The sequence below is a fragment of the Lithobates pipiens genome, unplaced genomic scaffold (genome assembly GCF_037356315.1).
Source record: "Lithobates pipiens isolate NorthernLeopardFrog02 unplaced genomic scaffold, aLitPip1_a1.2 Scaffold_19, whole genome shotgun sequence".
NCBI classification, from domain to species: Eukaryota; Metazoa; Chordata; class Amphibia; order Anura; family Ranidae; genus Lithobates; species Lithobates pipiens.
In genome coordinates this window covers 288761266-288785350 of record NW_027507764.1, presented here as the reverse complement: position 1 = coordinate 288785350, position 24085 = coordinate 288761266, and the positions used below count along the sequence as shown (strand labels likewise).

General features: G+C 42.4%; 1 protein-coding gene across 1 annotated transcript in view; it reads left to right on the top strand.

Annotated features, from left to right (window-relative positions):
* Positions 1-9244, top strand: part of SLC39A6 (solute carrier family 39 member 6) — an 82517-nt gene extending 73273 nt beyond the window's left edge. The window contains exon 9 of the mRNA XM_077491997.1: positions 1-9244. This exon is cut by the window's left edge and continues 181 nt beyond it. The gene's annotated coding sequence lies outside the window, so the exon portion shown is untranslated.
* The last annotated feature ends 14841 nt before the right edge of the window (positions 9245-24085 follow it).

Sequence of the window (24085 nt, the reverse complement as noted above, 5' to 3'; positions counted from 1 at the left end):
CACAGCAAAGTACTTTTTTTTTTTTTTTTTTTTTTATGCAGTAAGCATATCTATTTTTATAATAAAAAAAGCTACGCTTAGTGACTTCAGAGAAGATGCAGTAAGACTGCAAAAGTCATTAGCAAACAGTTTGTGCCAAACTCATATTATTATTATTATTATTTTTTTTTTTTTACATATTTAATAGATGCAGTCTAAATAGAAAATGTTTATGTATGTTCATATCTACCATTGGCAAATCCTAGTTTTTGAAGCTTTTTGTTAATGTGTTATATATTTGTGTTATTTCTCTCCATGTTTAGCACTTCTGTGTGTCTGTTTCGGATATATATATTAGTGTCGTTCACAACTGCAACACCGTTAGGGGGAGTCCATTGATTATAATAATTTCCAGTGAAAGACTTAAGGATTTGTTCCACCCTTACAACAAAAATTTAAAAGCTCTGCCCGTTCCAGCCATCAAGCACTGGTCCTTTTCTGGGTTGAATAACGTTCATCATCCAACCCACTTCTTGTAAGTCTAGATGGTCATACACCTTAGGGGCTGCAAAGAAAGTCACACATTAAAGTGGATGTAAACCCACTCTCATCCTTTATAAACTACTGCAATATTGGTTATCTAGAAGCATGTACATGCCTCCTACATGTATACTTCTCTGTCAAATGTCTCCCCTCTGTCTATGAGACCCAAAAAACTGTAGATTCTGTGGGTGGGGCTGTTGTCTGGAGCTCAGTGGGTGGAGTTGTGATGTCAGTAGACTCCCCGCCCACCTCTACACTCCCCTTATTGACATGCATTTTCTCTTGTGTATTTCTTACACTGAACTTCTGCTATGATCTCTAACATCCAGCCAAAACCCAGAAAAGTCCCCACATGACTTCAGCATGCCAAATAATGAGGTGTGGAACAGCCAGTCCTTGCAGAGCAGCAGAAGAAAGGAGTTGAGGGAATACGAATGCATGTCTCTTAGGCTAGTGCACCAGATATGTAAATCGCCTGTCACAGCAAGAGGGAGGATTTGACAAAGTTTTTCTGTTTGTCAAGATTTATCTCACTGAACAATAAAGGAGGATTGCTCAGAGCTGGATTAACTCTTTGCGGCAAGACTGGGCTCAAATGATAGAAAATCTTATACTCTACATTATGACATCAAACAAAAAAATTGGGGTTTACATCCACTTTAAGTGAGCTCTTTTCGTGCATGAGTAAAGCCCACCCACAGCTGCTGTTGGACATGAAGCAGCACAGCATCGTCGTATAACTGCTCAAAAGACAGCTGGATTTAAGGCATGTATGCTATGAATTTTGTTGATGTATGGGGCAGCAGTAGAGGTGGAATTGGGCTTTAAAGTGTAACTACAATTTTGTGCACATTTTTACTATGCCAAAACCAGAATGTTAAAACTTTGATGGTTTGCATACGAGAACTACAGCAGCGATGTAATTGTGCTTCTTTGAACAATTTCTAGTTAACTGTAGATGATTGGCAACTGAAAACCCATGCCATTAGGTAAAATATGATCATTTTAAGGGTACAGGGGATATTTTGAAAGCCTATGTAGGCTAATTATGCAAATAAGGTAAAGCATTCTATTTATAACATTTTCTTTCACTACCCTGTTTTGTAGCTCCAAATTTTGTCACAACACAGAGTTGAATGTTAAGAAAAAAGTTTTGAGTATTATGCATGAATTAATGCATACAATCATCAAGTCATGATGTAATGTCTGACATACTCATAATGAACTCTTTTCTGTTCTTAAGTGCAAGTCTGAACAAAGTTTAAAATTCATTGTTCGTGGATATCAGATTGCGCATACACTAGCTATGTGCATCCTAATTGTGCTCCAAAGGTGAAATCTTGTGGGGTTAGATGGAAAGTGAGCTCCATTACTAGATTCCTTCCTGCAGTGACTGAATGAAGATTTTAGTGGGAGGCACATGATTACAGCAGATAGCATGTGTATCAGTAGGCCTGTGTTAAGATTGTTATTTGTGGCATAACTTTGTAATCTTCTCTCGATGAATGGTGCACCCATTAAAAAAAATATATATATATATCTATATCTATATCTATATCTATATATATATATATATATATATATATATATCTATATCATATTAATATAATAATAATCTGTGCCATTAAGAACACTTAAATGATGCCACACTTATTTGTACACCATTGAGTCAAGTTAGTGTGGTGGAATAGTTTCAAAGCGGTATTAAACAAAAAGCAAACCTTTATTATTTTGCAGCTTACCAGCTCCTAGATGTGGTGGCTGGATTCGTTTTTTCCTTTTTTAGTCTTCCTTTCCTTTATTTTTAGCTGATGATTAGGCCAGTAAGTCTGTTTTTCAACAGAACAAGCTGTCCTGCAGATATGGCAGTTACATGGTTAAGAGAAACCATTTACTATGAACAGTGGTGCTTACAACAGTCAGCTTTTATTTAAGTAAAAATGTATCTCAAAAAGGAAAAAAAACTGTTGCTGTAGCTGCCTCTAAAGTGGTTAGCTGGAGTTCAGCTTCAATTAGACGCAATAGCAGATTTATATACACTAACACTCCACTCCCACCCCCCTAGATTAAGAATGCTGCTTTCCAAAGGTGCCCCTTTGTTCCTTCATTCGGAGTGGGATAATTCTAATACAGAAGGTGTGTTACTGGCCAGATTACCAGGTAAAAACTGTCTAAAAAAAGAAAATGAATGCAGATACCACATCTAATTAGTAAGCTGCGATATATTAAATTTTTTGGATTTAATATGGCTTTAATGCAGAACTGTGAAACCACTCATCAGATGTTGCAAATTGCCTTCTCTAAGGGCCTGTTCACACCAGCGAGCTATGCTGCACACACAGCCACTGGTGTGCCCTGTGTGTGCCGATGGGCTGATCCTGGTGTATCATATTGTTTTTGTGTGGTGTTTTTTTTTTTTTTAACAAAAATGTATTGAATTGTCACACGGGACAATTCAATAGTGTTCTGTTCACCATGCAGGTGTGTAGCAATGATGATTTGCATTGCCACTGCAATGAAAAAACTGCATTCATTTTGCCTTGTCTGTGCGTTAGAACTGCGTTGAAAATGGCTACCGGAGCAGCCCCACCACATCTGGTGTATATGGGCTCTAAAGACATTTTCCACCTTTTTGACCATATTTAATTTTACACCCATAATTCGGGTCGTATTACCCCACCCTCAAACCTCTGAACCCTCACCTGATTTTCAGAGTGCTTCTCCCTGTAGCATCCTGTTGCATTTACAATTTAGTGTGGCTTTCCACACAATCATATCATTCGTTCACAGAGATCCTGTGAATGGAAAGACTACAAGTCCTATCTGACCACTGCAGCAGGGGGACTCACAGATTATGCCGGTTCAAGTTCAGGGACATCATTGCACATGTAGTCCAATGTTTGCTTCCTCTAACCCATGTAAACTACAGTCGTTATCTCTGTAAAAACTTGGGGCTGGAGGCAAACCATGCGGGAGCCTGTGCATTGAACGTAAGATCCCCTGATCATTTTTGCAGTGCTCTGTAGGCTTGAATTTTATAAACGCACAAGGTTTTTAATAAGATTGGCATTTATTCTTTTTTTTTTTTTTTTAAAAGGTGGACTATTGCTATGGCTGTACTAGCAGCATATGGCTCCTGTCCAAATTGACCAACGTATGTGTCAATGTGAGATAGGGACCCTAGATTGTAAGCTCCTTGAGGGCAGGGACTGATGTGAATGTACAATATTTAAAGCACTGGGTAAATTGTCGGCACTATAAATACCTGCTGTAAATTTTAAATAAGTTCAATCTGTTATATTTATATAACACCAGCAGTTTGTGCAGTGCTTTACATTCTAACGGGAGACCACATAGTTACAATATGGTTCAAAACAAGAAGGTTATGCTATTAAGTCAGCCTAATATGCCACAAACCATGTATGTTAAAGTGGTTGTAAACCCTCGCATATACCCAATGAAGTGAACAGCCTCAGATGATACACAGAGATGAAAATGAAAATCCTCCTATAAGTTTTACCTGCATATCTGTGGTCTTACTCTCTCTACACCCTTTGAAAAGTGCAGATTGTGTTAAACTTTCTTCATTATTCAGCAGTAAATGGGGTTGGGTGGGGAGACTGGACTTACACTGTGTTAGAGCTGATTGGAGGAAAGGTACCCCCCCCCCCCCCCCACATAGGCAGAGGAACGAAGCAACATGCAAAGGTGTATTCTGAATAGACCAGCTCCCTGCTTATCTCCCTCTCTTGCACAAATTTTTAGCTAATGTTCTCTCATGTGTGGGAGAACTTTTCAGGCGTGACCTATGCTGATAACAAAGGAACACTGAGCACCAGAGAGAAACGACACTTAGAGCAACATAAGCAAACACTACAGATATGTGTTTAGTTCAAATTTCATGAACGGATTTACAACTACTTTAAATGAGGAAAATAAATGATTGCATATCAAATCTAGGTCAATTTATTGCTGTCAATCTTTTTATGTTGATTTGAGATAAGGTTGCACAATCTTTACTGTTGTCAAGCTTCAAGTTTTCCTCCAGTTTTTCCTCTACTGGTAAAGTAAAAATGATGATTTTTGAGGAGGAGCTTTAGAATATATGGCCATGTACATGCCAAAGACCAAGTTTAGATGTTGCTGATTGATTTAGGTTTACATACCATTGCCTAGTGTGCACTTAACTATTATTTACACTTAGAAAAAATCTTGCATATGTTACATTTTGCAGATATTGTGTTACCCCAATGGGCCAGGTTACTTATGCCTTATTTATTTTATTAATAAACTTATTTTAACAGTTGTTTTTGCTTGAACAAAAGTTTTTTCCAAAGGAATAAATGTCTCCTGTGATCTGCACATTGAAGACCATGTCTGCTGATAATCCTCATACCCTAGCAAGTTTTATTCACAACTCCCTTTCTACCTTCCCACTTCATTGCTCTGATAGAGCAGGGCTTCCAGGTGTGTGAGCACATGTAACCCTCTGTGACAGTGCTCAGGCCCGAGTTGCCATGACTGAACCTCAAATTGGAGGACCCGGGGAGCAAAATCCATCTCGGTTAGCTACTACACTGAAGCGTACTCAGAGTGGATCCCTGCTGATGAAGCGTAGATCTGTGAGTATACATTGCTGGGGTGGTGGGTGGTCTATCTGCAGACTGTGGTACTGTTCTAAATGGACAGATGACAGTATCGCTTTTATGTCTGGTAACATTTTAGGCTTTGAGGAACCTGATCAAGTTATGATTTTGAATGTAAACATTCCTATTTCTAAAGTTCTGTATATCTATTTTTTTCCTAGATATAATGTGTACAAAGAAATGCAGATCTATTTGGCTGGCTGTTTAATTGAGAATAATTGACAATACCTTGAATTGTATATTCCATGCGGTTCTTGTAGTATTTAAGGTAGTCTGCTTAATTGGGTTATGTAGGAAAAAAAAACCTACAAGAATGTGTATTATTTAACTCATAACTCCACCCCACATTCGGTGGAGGGTGTTTAGGGAACCTTGTGAGGTTCCACTGTGTAATATTCTGCTATGAAGGAAGCACTTGAAGGAAAAATACTGTGTGGCATGTATGACATCTGTTGTAGTGGGATTCAGCATAAACGTTTGTTTTTTTTACTATTTTACATGGTTCAATTTTATAATTTTTGCCCACAAATGTATAAAAGTAAAGTGACAATGACATGGGTTTGGAGAGACTAAAACACTGCCAGGGGTGTGCTTACAATGGTACCTTGTATTTAAAGTGGTATTAAACCAAAAAGCAAACCTTTATTATATTGCGTCTTACCAATTCTTAGACATGATGGCTGTATTAATTTCCTTTTTTTTTTTAGGTTTTTCGTTCTATTTTTACCTGGTGATCCTGCCAGTAAGTCAGTAAACAAGCTCTCCTGCAAATGTAGCAGTTTGTGTTGAGACAAGCCATTTACCATTGACAGAGGGGCTTACAATTATCAGCTTTAATTTTATTCATGTAATACCTTTCCCATAAGAAAAAAAACTTTTGCTGTGACTGCTTGCATAACTGCAGTGTGAGCTAGAGTTTAGCTTCAGTTTGTTATGTTCTCCAAATCTGCTAGTATATCTAACATTCCCCTTCCCTCAGACTGACAATGCTGCTGGCTGCTGCGCCCCTATACTCATTCATCAAGAGTGGGGCACTATATTATAGGTTTGTTAGGCCTAGTTCACACTGGCATTGAAAGCAGGGGTTTAAAGTGTTACTAAACCCAGGGCCCTGCATTCACTATCTCTGATCTCCCACAAACATGGAAATGAAATTTTGGTAAATATAAACTTCTAAATACCTTTTTTTTTCTCTTCAGCAGTATATAGCAGTCTTACAACTTCTATCAGTGTCTGGCTAAAGCTTGTAAAAGGCGTTTTCTACTCTGGTTGTCCTATGAGGCTGCAGGACTCCTGACCCTCTGTCTGGACAGTGCGGATTGGCCCTAAACCGATCATATGCACTCTCAAAAGAAAAAAAACCTCTAGCAATACACACCAAACTGAGAATGTGCAGCGTGTCCCCAAGGCTATGTACTATCAACATATGGATTAGGGACTGCGGAAGGGGGAGGATCAGAGAAGACAAGAGAAAAAAGACTTTTTACACAATGCACAGGATTAATCATTTAGGTACCACAGTGAGTATAGCAAGCATGCTTTAATGCATAAAGGGCTATTTTTTCTGTTGTGGGTTCATTTTCACTTTAAGGGGTGTTTTTAAGATTCCTCAAACACCTATGCAGTTGATAATGTGAACAGCACTGTGCATATTATCAAAACCTGAAGTATCGGTGTCGTTTTGCTTCATAATTGATGCTTCATGTTGAGTTTGAAAGGTGTTGAAGCATTTTAACTCCTTCCATTCAAGTCTACTGTAATGTGCCGCAAATGCACTGACATGCATTTGTGGCACAGTTGCAGTGCATTTGCACATTACAGTTAACAATAGGTGTTTGGTGCCCTTTTAATGTGCCAAAAATGCATGACAACTGTGTCGCAAATGCACACAGGGAACTTGGGGGAGCATTTTTAATGCTCATTAAATGCTTATCTAACGCTATAGCTATATTTATTGCTAAGTGTCAGTATTTTGAGCAAGTGTTAACAGGGGGTATTGTGTAAGGGTTATTTCCAAACATTAAAAGTTAATACAGTACCAACATCCCAAAATTGAGAAATAGAAGAAAACTTGGAGATACGGGACTTTTAGGGTACACGTTAATAAAGTTAACACACTACAATTACTTAAAATAAACATATATTGTTTGTTTTAAAAAGAGGGTATATAACGAGTGCAGTGTCACCTATTGTCTTAAGTCTGTACACACAACCTAACAGGAATTACTGCAATCAAATACATAAACATACTGTCCAGATTTTTCAACATGTTTCGCTGATGTGACTTTTTCAGGAAAAAGGACGTAAAGTATTTGTTCTAGATAAGAAGGAATATATTTCACTCTAGGTGTATATAACAGAAGAAAAAACTAAATTAATATATTACACATGGTAACAACCACATAATACACACTTTTGCAAATATGTGGCTATACAACACACACACCAAGTGAACAATCCCTGAAAAGATCCCCTCCCCCCCACAAAAAACATAATACATATTCCCCCTACCTCCAAAGTGGGGGACGTGAGGGTCAATTTCAATCAGAGAACTCCCTACAGAGCTCACCCACACAGCAAGGAAAGTGTTAACCAGCTCTTGCTGCACAGATCACCAGCTGAAAACAGAGGGAAAAGCCCCAAAAAATAAAGCCACCGCATCTAATGATTTGTAAGCTGCAATATATTATATTTTTGGTTTTGGATTCAATATGGTTTTACACTGTTAAAATAAAAATTGCTGCTCAAGCAGCCCTTGTGGTGTCTGATCACTGTCTGTCAGTCTTGCTAGTCAGCGTGGCTTGCTTGTAATTTGGAGTAAAATGTATAGTGTCAGTTTAACTGGAACACAATGCAGGAAACCTGCGTTCCATGTGAGTTTCCTACAACATGTTTAAAATGTGCTGTGTCTGCAGGGGGTGTCAGTTTAAAATCAATGAGACCCTGTCAGATAGCACATGCAGTGCAATTACCTGCACTGAATTGCATGGTACCAAAGTACCATGCAATCTGGTTGCAGTGTGTTTTTTAAATGCCAGTGTGAACTAGGCCTAACAAGCCTATATTATAGTACCCCCACTCTTGATGAATGAGTATAAGGGCGCAGCAGACGGCAGCACTACCTTGGCGCGATGCAGTGTGATTTAATGGGATCAAAAACACTGCACTTAAATCACACAGGAACGCACTCTCATTCAAGTGCAATTCCCAGTGTGAACCAGCTCATAAACGCATGAAATAAAAACCAAGTATTCCATGCTAATTAAATATTCCTTTCTTAGCACTAACGGTGATCTGCTGTATTTGTCAGAATTTTCGTGTCATCTCCATTTCTAATAGACCTACAAGAACAACTAGGGGAGATCATCACTAGGCAATTTATCCAAGTGGAAGGAACAATATCTTTGCATGTTAACTTCACTAATTGCCCTTCACCAAAAACTAATGTGGCCTTTTTGAAATTTGTACAGTGTTTTCTGAAAGAGTACAAAAATGTGTGTTCTACAGATTTAGGCAAAGCTTTCAAGGAAGGTTTTCGAAATTTGTGGAAGTCTTTACCTGTAAGGCTGCTCAAATATTGTCTAAATGTGTTTATTTTTATTGTGCTTTTTTGTTACTCCCCTGTTTCTGATGTAAAATTAAAGTAAACACTTCTCATTGTGTTATGATTTAAATTCAAATATTTTTATGAAGGTTACAGAAAGATGGTTTTGCGTTTTTTTGTGTACGGGTGCGCAAAGAATGATTCATGAAAATTGTCACAGAGAAAGCTGGAGCAGAAGTTGCTTTAGCTTCTACATGTTCTGGGCACAAGCTTTGCTTTTGATCCAGTGTGCAAGTGTTACCAAGTTTTGAAATGTGTGTAATGTTTCATCTTTCGATCTACATATAACATTTTTGGCTTTGTAAAATTGCAATTGTTTACGCTGCTGTTTTTTTGTCTTTTTTTATCTTTTTTTTTTTTTTTTTTTTTTTTCGTTGTCCAAGGGCCTGTGTGCATGTCTTAAATGTTACATGCAATTTTCCTTCCACATTTCCAGATGTTGTATTGTAGATTAAATTTAAATTCATTCATACGTCTTGCGTCGCCTTCTCTTCTGTTTTATTTATTTTGTCAAAACACATTACCTGAATAAGATGTTTGCCGTTTACCATATATTGTGATTGAAGGGAGTCTATCAAAAAGCAAGACACGCATGTAGTTGGGCTATGATGGAAATTGCCAGTGCTGGACTGCTTTGTGGCAACTGCCATGATAGATATAGAGAGAAAGTGTAGTACACCCCTCACATTTTTGTAAATATTTTATATATTTTCATGTTACAACACTTAAGAAATTACACTTTCCTACAATGTAAAGTAGTGAGTGTACAGCTTGTATAAAATGGTACATTTGCTGTCCCCTTAAAAATAACTCGACACACACAACCATTAATGTCTAAACCAGTGTTTCTCAACTTCAGTCCTCAAGGCGCCCCAACAGGTCATATTTTCAGGCTTTCAATTATTTTGCACAGGTGATTTGATCAGTTTCACGGCCTTAGTAATTACCACAGCCCTTTCATCTGAGGGAAATCCTGAAAACATGACCTTTTGGGGCACCTTGAGGACTGGAGTTGAGAAACCCTGGTCTAAACCGTTGGCAACAAAATTTGAGTACACCCCTAAGTGAAAATTGGACCTAAAGTGTCAATATTTTGTTTGGCTACCATTATTTTCCAGCACTGCCTTAACTCTCTTGGGCATGGAGTTCACCAGAGCTTCACAGGTTGCCACTGGAGTCCTCTTCCACTCCTCCATGATGACATCACAGAGCTGGTGGATATTAGAGACCTTGCGCTCCTCGCCTTCCATTTGAGGATTCCCCACACATGCTCAATAGGGTTTAGGTCTGAAGACATGCTTGGCCAGTCCATCACTTTTACTCTTGGCTTCTTTAGCAAGGCAGTGGTCAATTGAAGGTGTGTTTTGGGGCCATTATGTTGGATTACTTTAACAGTTAACTGAAACATCGCTATATAGAAAAACTAAAAAATTACCAATATAAGCAGCAAAATATAAAAGTGCTAAATAAACATAATATACAGTGCTAATAATGTGTTCTGACTAATAAAAAGTCAAAGTGCAACTGTGCATGCAGTAAATGGTAGTTCAAAAACTGCAAGAAATTTCATAAATCATAGTCTCTTCAACTGTGCAAATTTAGTACAAAAAGGAGGGGGCATAGAAGAAAAGTGTCTGTGCAAAAATTGGATTGAATGTGACAGTGGCTTGCAGATTCCTTATAATAAGCCACACCCAGTGTGCTTCTACCTGCTCGCCTCCAAAATAGAAGCCAATGGGTCTAGTCAAGCATCAAGGTAATCACTTGTGGTAAGCTGTGTCTCCTTCCCTTTTTTTTTTTATTTTTTTTATTAGTCATAATACATTATTATTAGCACTTTTATATTTTGTTGCTTATATTGGTCATTTTTGAGTATTTCTATATAGCGTTGCTTCACTTAATTGTTAATTTATCATTTGGTGTTGGTGACACTTCAGAAGTTCAGCAGCTTTATACATATTGATTTACACTCGCTCACATATTTTAATCGTTATACACTTTGAGTAGCGCACAAGCACCCCACTTTTTATACACATGTTGGAATACTGCCCTGCAGTCCAGTCCCCAAAGGGAGGGGGGGATCATGCTTTGCTTCAGTATATGTTGGCATTCACTCTGGGGAGATCTCAAATGTGCAGTTCATGCAAGACAGCCCAAGAATTTACAGGAACTGGAGGCTTTTTGCCAAGAATGGGCAGCTTTACCATCTGAGAAGATAAAGAGCCTCATCCACAAATACCACAAAAGACTTCAAGCTGTCATTGATGTTAAAGGGGGCAATACACAGTATGAAGAACTGGGTTATGTAAACTTTTGATCAGGGTAATTTGGGAAGTTTCTGTTGCCATTATGATTTAAAGAGTAAATAGTTGATTGATAATAAATAGCTTTAGCCAAACACTAACCATGAGTGAAAGAAAAGTTTGTGTTATTCATGTTCTCTGAAAAATGACCAACAAATCAGAAATTCTGCCAGGGTGTGTAAGCACAACTGTGTGTGTGTATCTATACATTTTTCTAATTATATATTATACGCATATATACTACTGTGCAAAAGTATAGGGCAGGAGAGGAAAAAAAATGCATTAAATTAAGGATGCTTTCAGAAATAGAAGTAATATTTCTCAGCATTGAGGACACCATTGATCAGGCAATGCTGAGGGCCGTACACTCAATGGGCATCTAAAGAAACGTAATGCATCCTTGCCCAGCAGTGCCATCAGCACAGGATTGGCAGAAACCAGTTTTAAGCCTCCTACACAGCTGTTTCTGTTTCAGGTAATGACTGCGTTTCAACCTACATATGAAATTGATGATCACTAGCACCTGCGTGGTATAATTGTCTGTCACCAGATACAGCTGGTCACTTGCCATGTCGCCTGCCACCAGATACAGTTTGTCACGTCACCTTCCTTCAGATGCAGCTTGTCATCTCCCACCAGATGCAACTTGATATGTCACCTGCCACTAGATACAGCTTGTCATGTTACCTTCCTTCAGATGCAACCAGCTGAAGCTTCACACTGTTACCTGCCACCAAAAAATACCAGATGCAGCTTGTCACTTTTTAAATATACAATAGAAATTTGGTGGCAGGCAACAGTGACAGCACATAAGGAGGCTTCTCTCCCCAGTTTTCCAGTAAGTGAGGGTGGGCAGTGAGAGATGATGTAATCTCTCTGCTTCCCCCTGCCGGCACAGTGTGGGGGCGGAACTGAGATGATGTCATCTCTCTGCTCCCTTGTCTGTCCGCCTTTTGTTTGTATCACACTGCCCACCTGTTTGTGTCCTGCTGCCCGCCCACCCACTGCCTGTGTCATGCTGCCCACCCGCTACATTCACGGCCCAGCTGAAGAGAAGCTACTGCCTGGTGGTTGGCGACCCCTGATTTATATGGCTGAGATACATGGATAATATCTTCTTAATCTAGCATGGTACTTAAGCAGATTTATTAGATTTTTAGGCACAAGATGGATGCCACCCCACCATCTCCTTCACCTTGGACAACAGTAAAACAGCTACCTACTTTTGGATGTTCTTGTGACACAGCAAAATGGTGGTTTGCACACCAATATATACAAAAATCCCACTACCTGGAGCTAGGGATGAGCTTGATGTTCGAGTCGAACATACGTTCAAATCGAACATCGGCTGTTCGGACATTTGGCGAATACCGAACGTTATGGACCGTTCGTGCCAAATTCGTGTGACGCTCACGGCCCACAATGCACTGCGCCATCGCAGTGCATTGCTGGCTCATGATTGGCCAAGCATGCACTGTGACCCCGCATGCTTGGCCAATCACAGCGCCGGCAGCGAGGAGAGCCATGATTAGCCACAGGCAGTTTGCCTGTGGCCAATCATAGCTCAGGCTGTGTAGTAGACGCCCCACACTATATAAGGCCGCCAGCTTATAGCTAGCTAGATTGCTCTTCTGTAATAGAGCTTGCAGTCAGTTGTAGGAGATTGTGCGTGTTGCCCGCGTGCCCTGACCGCAATATACACCGTTATATCCACCTATATAGCTAGCTATATTGCTCTTCTGTAATAGAGCTTTCAGTCAGCTGTAGGAGATTGTGGGTTTTGTCTGTATGCCCTGACCGCAGTATACACCATTATCCACCTATATAGCTCTTCTCTAATTGAGCCATCTGCAGGAGTTAGTTGGTGTTGCTCCAGCACAGCACAGTATACACCAGTATCTACCCTTTAATTCCTGTTCTATAATAAAAGCATCTGCAGGAGTTAGTGGGTGTTGTGTGCCTCCAGCACAATATACACTACCCAATTGCTGGTTTTCCCATCTCCCTTCAGGTCATTACCATGTCCGGAAGGCCAACAAGGAGAGGCAGACAGGCGTGAGCCGATAAAAGAGGGCAAGCAGGAAACAACAGTGCTGGTCGTGAACGCGTTGCATCGTCATCATCGGCACGTGGCCATGGGACATGCTTGTCCTTCTTTTGGACAGCTGGACGTGTTGAGCCGCATCATGCCGAAGACTTGGTAGAGTGGATGACCAAGCCCTCTTCATCCTCCTCATCCTCTCTCACCCAGGCTCAGGGTACTAGCAAAGCAGCTGCCAACGCATCGTCTTCCCTCGTCTCAATGTCATCATCAGTGACTCCTTCCCTAGACCCACCACGTCCTCCTGAGGAGTCCCCTGAACTCTTTGAGCACAGTGTTGGGTACATGCTCCAGGAGGATGCCCAGTGTTTTGTAGGCTCTGATGATGATACTCAGCTAGAGGAAGGCAGTAGCGTGAGCGCAGAAAGAGGGGATGCTCAAGAAGGACAGCAATCTGGCAGTCATGTTCCACAAGCTGCAGCATACTGCCAGGTTTGCTCCAGCGATGAAGAGGAAGGGGATGAAGAGGGCACTGACTCCTCGTGGGTGCCTGGTAGGAGAGAGGAGGAGGAGGCACATGTCCAACGAGGCAGGATGCCCTCCGGGGGCCAGCTTAGGGGCAGCACACCGACTGAATCACACTGCAGAGCTCCACCTGTGCAGGGCGCTGCCTCTGCGCGTTATTCTAAAAGTTCTTTGGTGTGGGCCTTTTTTGAGACGAGTGCATCAGATCGCACCACTGCTATTTGCAACATATGTCTCAAGCGTATCTCGCGTGGCCAAAACATCAGCTGCTTGGGCACCACATGCTTGACCAGACATATGTTGACCTGCCATGCAGCTCGTTGGCAAGCGTACCTCAAAGACCCACACCAAAGAATAAAGCGGACCTCTCCTTGCTCCTCATCAGTTGGGATCTCTAACCCCACTAGACCTTCAGTCCTCTCTGAAACCTGCTCTGAGAGGAATGAAGTTGTAGAATTAGGTGTGTCACAGCCAAGTGCTTCCGGGCACTCTATCAGTACACCCACGTCTGATTATAGCAGGCAAATTTTCCTGCCCCAGCTGCTGGACCGTCGAAAGAAGTTCACTCCCAGCCATCCACATGCCCAGCGGTTGAATGCTAGCTTGGCTAAATTGCTAGCACTTCAACTGCTGCCTTTTCAGTTGGTAGACTCGGCCCCCTTCCTTGAGTTTGTACAATGTGCGGTTCCTCAGTGGCAGGTCCCCAAATGCCACTTTTTCTCATGGAAGGCGATTCTGGCTCTCTACCGGCATGTGGAAGGCAATGTCCTTGCCTCGCTGGACAGGGCGGTCAGTGGTAAGGTACATATTACCGCTGACTCATGGTCCAGCAGGCATGGACAGGGACGTTACCTGTCTTTCACAGCCCATTGGGTCACTCTTCTGGCAGCTGGGAAGGATGCAGGACAAGGTGCAGTAGTGCAAAACGATGCCATGCCATGCTTGTGCTGGTTTGTTTGGGGGACAGGAGCCACAAAGGGGCAGATATTTTGTCAGCTCTGCAGGGGCAGGCCGAGAGGTGGTTGACGCCATGCCAGCTTAAGCCAGGAATGGTGGTTTGCGACAATGGCACCAACCTCCTCTCCTCTCTCCGACAGGGACAACTGACCCATGTGCCCTGAGTAGCTCACGTCCTTAACCTGGTGGTGCAGCGGTTCTTGGGCAGGGACCCGGGCTTACAGGATGTCCTGAAGCAGGCCAGGAAAGTCTGTGTGCATTTCCGCCGATCATTTAATGCCTGTGCTGGGCTGGCTGAGCTCCAAAAGGAGTTGAACCTGCCCAAGAACCGCCTTATATGTGACATGCCCACCAGGTGGAACTCAATATTGGCCATGCTGTAGCGGCTGCACATGCAGCAGAGGGCCATCAATGTGTACCTGTGCGAATACGGCACCAGGACAGGGTCAGGGGAGCTTGGTTTTTCTTACCACCCCAGTGGGGCATGATCAGGGATGCATGCACTGTCCTGTCACCGTTTGAGGAGGCCACAAGGATGGTGAGCAGGGACAGTGCATGCATCAGTGACACTGTACCTCTTGTCCACCTCTTGGAGCATGGAATAATGCACAGGGTACTTGAGGCAGAACAGAGGCAGAAAAAGGAGGACTTCCTTGCCTCTCAAGGCCCCCTTTATCCAGACAGTGTTCCTGCTGTCCCACCCATCACACAGGAAGAGGACGAGGTGGAGGACGAGGAGGAGGAGGATGATTGTGTCAGCATGGAGGTGGAGGCTGGCACTCAGCAGCAGCAGTCTTGTAGGGATGATTTACAGTCCCAAGAAACCCGTGGACTTGTACGTGGCTGGGAGGAGGTAGCTGCGGATCATGTTGTCCTTAGTGACCCAGAGGACTCCGGACTGAATGCCTCAGCTAACCTACGCTGCATGGCCTCCCTGATCCTGCAAAGCATGCGGAAGGATCCTCGTATTGTTCGGATTAAGGAGAGGGACCATTACTGGCTGGCCACTCTCCTTGATCCACGGTGCAAGGGTAAGGTTGCTGACCTTATCTTGCCATCGCAGAGGGAGCAGAGGATGAGACATCTCTGGGAGGCCTTGCAGAAAGGTCTGTGCAATGCGTTCCCAGAGACTGGGAGGTTACAAACTCCTGGTCCAGGATAAAGTGTTGCTGAGGCATCGGTCAGAAGGAGCGGTGGAGAAGGTGGCCATCTGACCGATGCGTTCAGACAATTTTTTAGTCCGCAGCCCCAAGGTATGATCGGTTCCAGCAACCATTGCCAGCGTCTGATTTACATGGTGCAGGAATACCTAGGGGCAAGGCAGACTTGGACATCCTTCCCACCGAAAATCCTCTGGTTTACTGGGTCTTGAAGATGGATAACTGGCCAGAGCTTGCACAGTATGCAATTGAGCTACTGGCCTGTCCTGCATCCAGCGTTCTTTTGGAACGCACCTTCAGTGCTGCTGGTGGCTTTGTTACCGATCAAAGGGTGCGCCTGTCCACCGACTCGATTGATCGACTGACCTTCATAAAGATGAATCAGTCTTGGATCACCCACAGCTACCAAGCACCTGAAGCTGATGTAACCGAATAATTTTTTTTTGAAATATCACATCCCTTCAAGACTGCCTATGCTGATGCTGAGTGACTGTCCTGTTATGTTGATTGTCTATCCTCTTCCTCCTCTGCTGATATGTTGGAAGAACATTTTTGGTTCTGGGTGATGCCACCAGCCCAATTTTTCAGCCCCTGTTTAATAGGGGCATTTAATTACAATTTTTGATGTAATGCTTTGCAGCAGGGCTCATTCCTGCACCACAACTAGAGTATATGGGAGAGGTTGCAGTGTCGTGGCACCAGCACCAGTGCCTAAGGCCCAATTTTTCAGCCCCTGTTTAACAGGGGCGTTTAATTACAATTTTTGATGCAATGCTTTGCAGCAGGGCTCATTCCTGCACTACAACTAGAGTATATGGGAGAGGTTGCAGTGTGGTGGCACCAGCACCAGTGCCACCAGCCCAATTTTTCAGCCCCTGTTTAACAGGGGCATTTAATTACAATTTTTGATGCAATGCTTTGCAGCAGGGCTCATTCCTGCACTACAACTAGAGTATATGGGAGAGGTTGCAGTGTGGTGGCACCAGCACCAGTGCCTAAGGCCCAATTTTTCAGCCCCTGTTTAACAGGGGCATGTAATTACAATTCTTGATATAATATTTCACAGCAGGGCCCGTTCCTGTGCCCACCCAGAGTAACTGTGAGGATTTATAATGTTGTGGCACCAGCACCACAACCACCAAAGGCCCAATTTTTCTACCACTGTTCAACAATGGCATGTAATTACAATTCTTGATATAATCGTTCACAGCAGGGCCCTCCAGTGCCCACCAAGAGTCACTTTGAGGGCTTACAATGTTGTGGCAACACCAACACCTTGTTCCCCCATTTCTGTAGAGCATATAGGGCAGGCCCCTACTTTCAAACATCCAACTTACAAACGTCTCCTACTTGCAAACGGAAGGAGACAACAGGAAGTGAGATGAAAAAAGACGGTTGGCAAAACAAATTATACAGGGGTGATAACCCCTTCCCTATGTTTTCCAAAAAGCTTAAAAATAGATTTTTTGACTGGAGCTACACTTTAAAAATGTACCAGTTCAAAATTACAAACAGATTCTACTTAACACAACAACCTACACAGTCCCTGTCTTGTTTGCACCGCCTGTATACTGCTGTTCTGAATATATAGGGCCTGGGGGCCCCACGTCTTTCCTTTTTTTAATATGGGTACAGGGTTCCCCTTAATATCCGTACAAGACCCAAAGGGGCTGGTAATGGGCAGGGGGGGCTACCCATGCCATTTTTCTCAATGATTTTCATCCATATTGTCGGAACCAGATATTACATTACAAAACGCAAGAAGTTTTAAATGACTTTTTTTCCGTTAAATGTCATTTTGTGCAGGGACTGTTCTAAACATGGGAAACACGTGGCACTTCACAGGCATACTATAGACACCCCCCAGGCACGATATTTAAAGGAATATTTCACTTTTTTTCACTTTAATCGTCATTAAAATCAGTGCTCCCGCCAAAACGGCCATTTTTAAAAACATTTTAGGCATTGACCCATGTCCCCTGTGGCAGGAGCCAGGTCTCCAAACCCGTTTTAGGACAGTATCTTGCATATTAGCTATTAAAATTAGCACTTTTTATTTCGAACTTTCGAGTCCCATAGACTTCAATGGGGTTCTAAAGTTCATACGAATTTGCGGAACGTTCAAAAGTTCTGATGCGAACCGAACCGGGGGGTGTTCGACTTATCCCTACCTGGAGCACATACCTACCTAGTTTCCATCTAGAGGATCTAAAATGTGAGTTGCCATACAGTCCATTTATCAGAATGCTAAGACTCACATTTTCAGATGCAATGGGGGAGGTTTAATATAATTGCTGCACACAGAATCTGGGGCAGCTGTGCATAGTAACCAGTCAGCTTCTACATTTTTTGTTGAAGCTTAATTAAACAAGCTGAAGTTGGACCCCTTTCACACTGGGGCCGCTGTGCATTAGCGGTAAAGAGCTGCTAGTTTTAGCTGCTGTTTAAGCTGTGTTTTTTGGCAGCTAACGGGGTGCTTTTAACCCCCGCTAGCGGACGAAGAAGGGGCTAAAAGCAGCCATGTTGCAGCGCTTCCAAAGTGATTTACAGGCACTTTAGAAGAGCTGCCCATTCATGTCAATGGGCAGGGAATTTTAGGAGTGCTGTATCCAGCTCTCCCAAACTGCCCCAAAGATACTGCTTACAGGACTTTTTCTAATGTCCCACAAGCGCACTGCCCTAGTGTGAAAAATCACACTGAAATTAATGGGAGGCAGTTTTCAGGCGCTATTTCTAGTGCTAAAACGCTTGAATACCGCCTCAATGTGAAAGGGGTCTTAGAAGCTGGTTGGTTACTATGCACAGGTGCACCAGTTTTAGTAAATCTCCCCCAATGTACCATGAGCAGACAGAGAGGATGTTGGAGTATTTCATCCAACAAGTTTATGACAAACTGGTACTACAGAACTAGAGGAGCCATTCCAACAACCTAGAGGCTTGCTTTTTGACATTTCTTAGTAACGAAACATTGAAGCGTATGCCAGCAAAACAAACGTCTTCTTTTCTTTCTCCCAAAGTGCATTATATTATAAAGTTCAGTGCAAATAAATCCCTGTACACGCATAGAGCAGCTGAACACTGAAGGTCAAAATATCAAATCTCAGCATAAAAACATAAAATGTGATAGTGCAGCGCTAGACAAACAACAAAATATACACATGAAAATAATTGAATAAAAGTTCATAAGAATCAGGACACACAGGTTCCCAAAGGGTGTCCAGGTGTGCTTCTCAATGTATTCTTATAAGTGAATCCATGCAGAGCCTCCACCACAGGCAATGCTGGCAGCTAACCTCATCAACTGGACCCCTGAATTAGAAGGGTCACATGCGCTTTCCCATATAGGGTAAATAATGCAGTATCACTTGTAGCACCCTCCACTGAGATCAAATTACTTGGGAGCAATCATAAAGCAGCATGGACTAGCTATGGATCTATCGATCTGTATCCTCAATTAGTGATGGGCTGAACGGACCCCTGCTTGGTTCGCACCAGAACTTTTGAACACCGCCAAATTTCGGAGCCGAATAACGGACCCCATTAAAGTCAATGGGACCTGACCATCAAAAATCAAAAGTGCCAATTTTGAAGGCTTATATGCAAGTAATTGGGCATACAATGGTTATGAGGTCCCGGTCCTGCCCTGGGGGACATGTATCAATAAAAAAAAAGTTTGTGAAAAACATAATTTTTAAATGAGCAGTGATTTTTAGATTTTTAAAGTGAAAGCATAAAAAATTCAAATTCCTTCCAAATAGTGCCTGGGGGTCCCCTAAGTCTACCTGTAAAGGGGCAGATCTGTACCACGTCTAGAATCTCTTGCAACAATAATTGCATTTATAAAACAACAAAAAAATAGGATTTTTGAATACAGCTTACCTGTAAAATCCTTTTCTTGAGAGTACATCATGGGACACACACTGAAAGTGCACTTGTACACACGGTCAGAGATTCCGACGGAATGTGTCCGATCGGAGCGTTTTGTCGGATATTCTGGCTGTGTGTGGTATGCATCGGACTGTTTCCGTCTGAATATCCGTCGGACCAAATTTTCCAACTTGCCGGAAACATTTTCCAACAAAATGCTCCGATCGGACATACTCCGATCATGTGTAGAGAATTCCGATCGGACAAAGTGCCACGCATGCTCAGATCAAATTCCTACATCAGAGCTATTGGCTACTAGCCTGAACGTAGTCCTGTCTTAACGAAATAACGTCATCACGTTCTGAACGATCGGATTTTCCGACAACTTCGTCCGACCGAGTTTCGGACAAAATCCAACGGACAAAATCCGACGGATTTGGTTGTCGGAATCTCCGATCGTGTGTACAAGGGCTAAATCTAATTCCGCATACACACGAGTGGAATACCCGATGGAAAAAGTCAGATGGGAGATTTTCATCGTATATTCTGATCGTGTGTATCGTGTGTATGCCCCATCTGACTTTTTACGTCGAAAATTCTGACGGCCTTAGAAATAGATCATGTTCTAAATATTTCCAATGGTACCAATTCCTATTGGGAAAACCGTTCATCTGTATGCTGTTCCGACAAACCAAAAACGGTGCATGCTCTGAAGCAAGTACGAGACGGAAGTGCTCGGTGTGGTAAAACTAGCATTCGTAAGCTTGCACATACCTCACGCAGCTAATTCTATGATCTTTTGATGCAGTGTTCTTTTGTTCTTTATAATTCTAGAATAATGAAATAGTTTTGCTGCTCATATTCACACAGAGTTCTCACAAATTTATTTCTTGATTATCTCTCCTGATCTCATGAATATTATTGTATTTTCGATCTCCATAATAATGTTTACAATTATTTTTTATAGTCATCTTTTATTTTTTTTTATTTAATCAAGATCTCTTTTTTTTGTATTATTGAAAAATCGTTTTCTTGTGATCTCTAAAAGGTGAGGTCTAAAAATAATATACCTGGCTCCAGCTGGGCACATCCACTTCTTCCAGGATGGAAGGCCCAGGTAATGCCTCGTCAGCCTCTGCTGGGGTTGAGGGAAGTGTGGAGGGAAGGCTGCAGGGAAGGTTAGAAAGAGATTCCCTGGCTTCGGTCTGGTCGTCCAGAAACGGCAATTTGTTGACCTACCACAACCTGGGGACATACACTTCTGCTGCTGATGCTCCTGATCAGAGTGATTTCTTGATCTTATTATGCTCCTTATACATGTTCCTCAAGATCCCAATTTTCTTTTCCAAGAACATGCAACACATGGTTGCATCGGGGACCAGAGTCTTCACAAATTCCAGAAGTTTCTCCAGCGTTGACCTCCTAGCTTGTTTATTATAATATAAGCTGTGTTTCACCTCCCACAAATTCCTCATCTCCTTGTAATTGTCAATGAAACTGGCCATAAATTCTGGGTTCTTAAAGTGATTCATATTTTCTGTAAGACAATACACAAGACAAAAACACTAATGTCGGCCTAAACTCTCATAATCTTATCCCAATATAGGCCTCAATCTTGAAGCAGTATAGGCCACTGATGTATCAAAGTTAAGATTTTATCTTCGTTAGAATGTTTGTCCTCCTTCCTCAGCACACTGAACGTACATATGACACGTGCGTTTTACTTTATATACACTGCACAAGTGTCGCCTGCCCCTGACGTTCTTTCTAGTCTATTACCCGCCCCTTCTCTTCGGCGCGCAGTAGGAGCAACATTGCGGAAACACAGCAGGTGTGTGATAATTGGAGTAACAAGGAGGAGGACAGTCCGGAGGCCGAAACGTCCCAATCCTGGAGGCAATGATTTAGGTCTACAAATATGTCCTTTCTTGAGATGATGGACATCTTGAGGAGGAATGACTATGATGGCAAGAATGGACCGTACACCAACCCGAATGTGAGAAAGGACAAAATCATGCCGAAAGTTGTAAAGAGTCTGCACACAAATTTTGGGGTACGACAATCCAAGGAGCAAATAAGGAAACGCTGGTCAGACCTGCAACTGAGGGAGTTGGATCAGTATAGAAGGATCAAGAAAGTTCTTAGAAAAAGTAAGTAGTTGTCATGTGTTCTGATTCTTTATTATTACTTGCATGCTGTGCCATGTGGTACTTGCAGGCGGCACAGTGGTGTAGTGGTTCGCACTGTCGCCTAGCAGCCACAAGGGTCTCTGGTTCGAATCCCAACTATGACACTACCTGTCTGGAGTTTGCATATTCTCCCTGTGCCTGCGTGGGTTTCCTCCAGGTACTCCGGTTTCCTCCCACACTCCAAAAGACATGCTGGTAAATTAATTGGCTTCTGTTCAAAATTGCCCTAGTATATGAATGGGGACCTTGGATTGTGGGCTCCCTCACAGTAGAGACCGATGTGAGTGTGCAATGTACAGGGATAGAGACAATTGTAGACACTCACTCAGGTTGGACTGGTGTCTTTATTCAACCTTACTAACTATAACTATAACTATGTGATTTTTCTTTACTGTAGGGCATTTTAAAATGACAAGTTTCAGGTTAGTGGGCAAAGTAGTCGGTTGTAGTAAACATCGTTTGCTCATTGAATATAAAGTTTTGGGCAGATACAGGCTAAAATATATTTGGTCATGCCTAAATATCTGTGTGCTAAAGTATACCTTTTGTTTTATTCTCATAGGGGACCAAAGACTTGGAGGACACCAGGAACCCCCCACCTGCCAAAGAAGAGGAACTCCCAAAAACAACACACCCCGAGGATCTGGAGGAAGGAGAGGTGGAGGAAGTGGGCAAACTTCCCCACAACAGGTCAGTGTCTGACACCCCAGCTTCAGCTATTGTATGCAGGGCCGGATTAACATAGGGGCTATTGGAGCTGCAGCTCCAGGCCCCTTTCTCAAAATAGGCCCATTTGCCCAAAAAAAAAATAAAAATAAAAAAATCAAAAAAAAAAAAAAAAAAGATCGACTTCAATGATTGTAGCTCGGAGATCAGGAGTCACAGAGACCCCATATTTGGTGGGTATGTAGCTAAATACCCACCCCAGCACTGGTTAAAATATGGGGCTGCCATCATCTATGGTTCCGGAGATACGGGGCTCCTTGCACAGCCTGTCAGAAGCTACATACAGAGCGGCAGTATAAATACAAGCTGGAACACTCTGCAGCAGACTGAGAGGATGAACTCACAGAGCTTATAATAATTATTTGTATATTACTTATGATAATTAACCCCTTGCCACCCAGGCCCATTCTGAGACTTCTCTCCTACATGTAAAAATCATCATTTTTTTATGCTAGAAAATTACTCAGAACCCTCAAGCATTATATATTGTTTTAGCCGACACCCTATGGAATAAAATGGTGGTATTTGCAACTTTTTATGTTGGAAAGAAACTGTTTCATTCATAAAAAAAAAACACTAAAGTTATCACGATTTTTTGTTGTGTACTAAGCGATGCTTTACATTTTTTTACAGGTTACATGTTTAGAGTTACAGAGGAGGTCTAGTGCTAGAATTATTGCTCTCGCTCTAATGATCTTGGCGTATGTAACCTGTGTGTATCTGGCTCTGATACTAACCAGTGCCTACCCAGGGACTGACTAGTATCTCTCCCCAGCCTGTCCCCACACACCCTCTCACCTGCTGACCTGTGAATGGGGCAATCACTCCCGCAGTGTTATTGTGTTCTGCCAGTGAATACAATGATTAGTGTTGCTAACTATAGCTGGCAGCACTGATTGTTTTGGGGAAAACCTGACAGGCTGGTTGCACTCAAGTCGCTTAATAGGTTGACTTGTGTAAAACCAGCTAGCCCATGCATAGATCGACTATGGCTGGTCTCTGCTTAATTGGTGTAATTTCAATCCATGTATGGCCCGCTTAACCACTACGCAGTCCCTAAACATCCTTCCACAAACCTTTACATTTTTCCTTCCCAGATTACTTCATCCTCCTCTCCTATATATAGTGCACACTGTCATACTCTCCACACTTCTCTCCTATACATAGTGCCCACTGTCATACTTTCCACACTTCTCTCCTATACATAGTGCCCACTGCCATACCTCCAACACTTTTCTCCTATACATAGTGCCCACTGTCATACCCTCCACACTCCTCTCCTGTACATACTACTTACTATCATACCCTCCATACTCCTCTCATATACATAGTGCCCACTGTCATACACTTCTCTCCTGTACATAGTGTCCACCGCCATACCCTCCATACTCCTCTCCTATACATAGTGCCCACCGCTATACCCTCCATACTCCTCTCCTGTACATACTACTCACTGTCATACCCTCCACACTCCTCTCCTATACATAGTGCCCACTGTCATACCTCCAACACTTCTCTCCTATACATAGTGCCCACTGCCATACC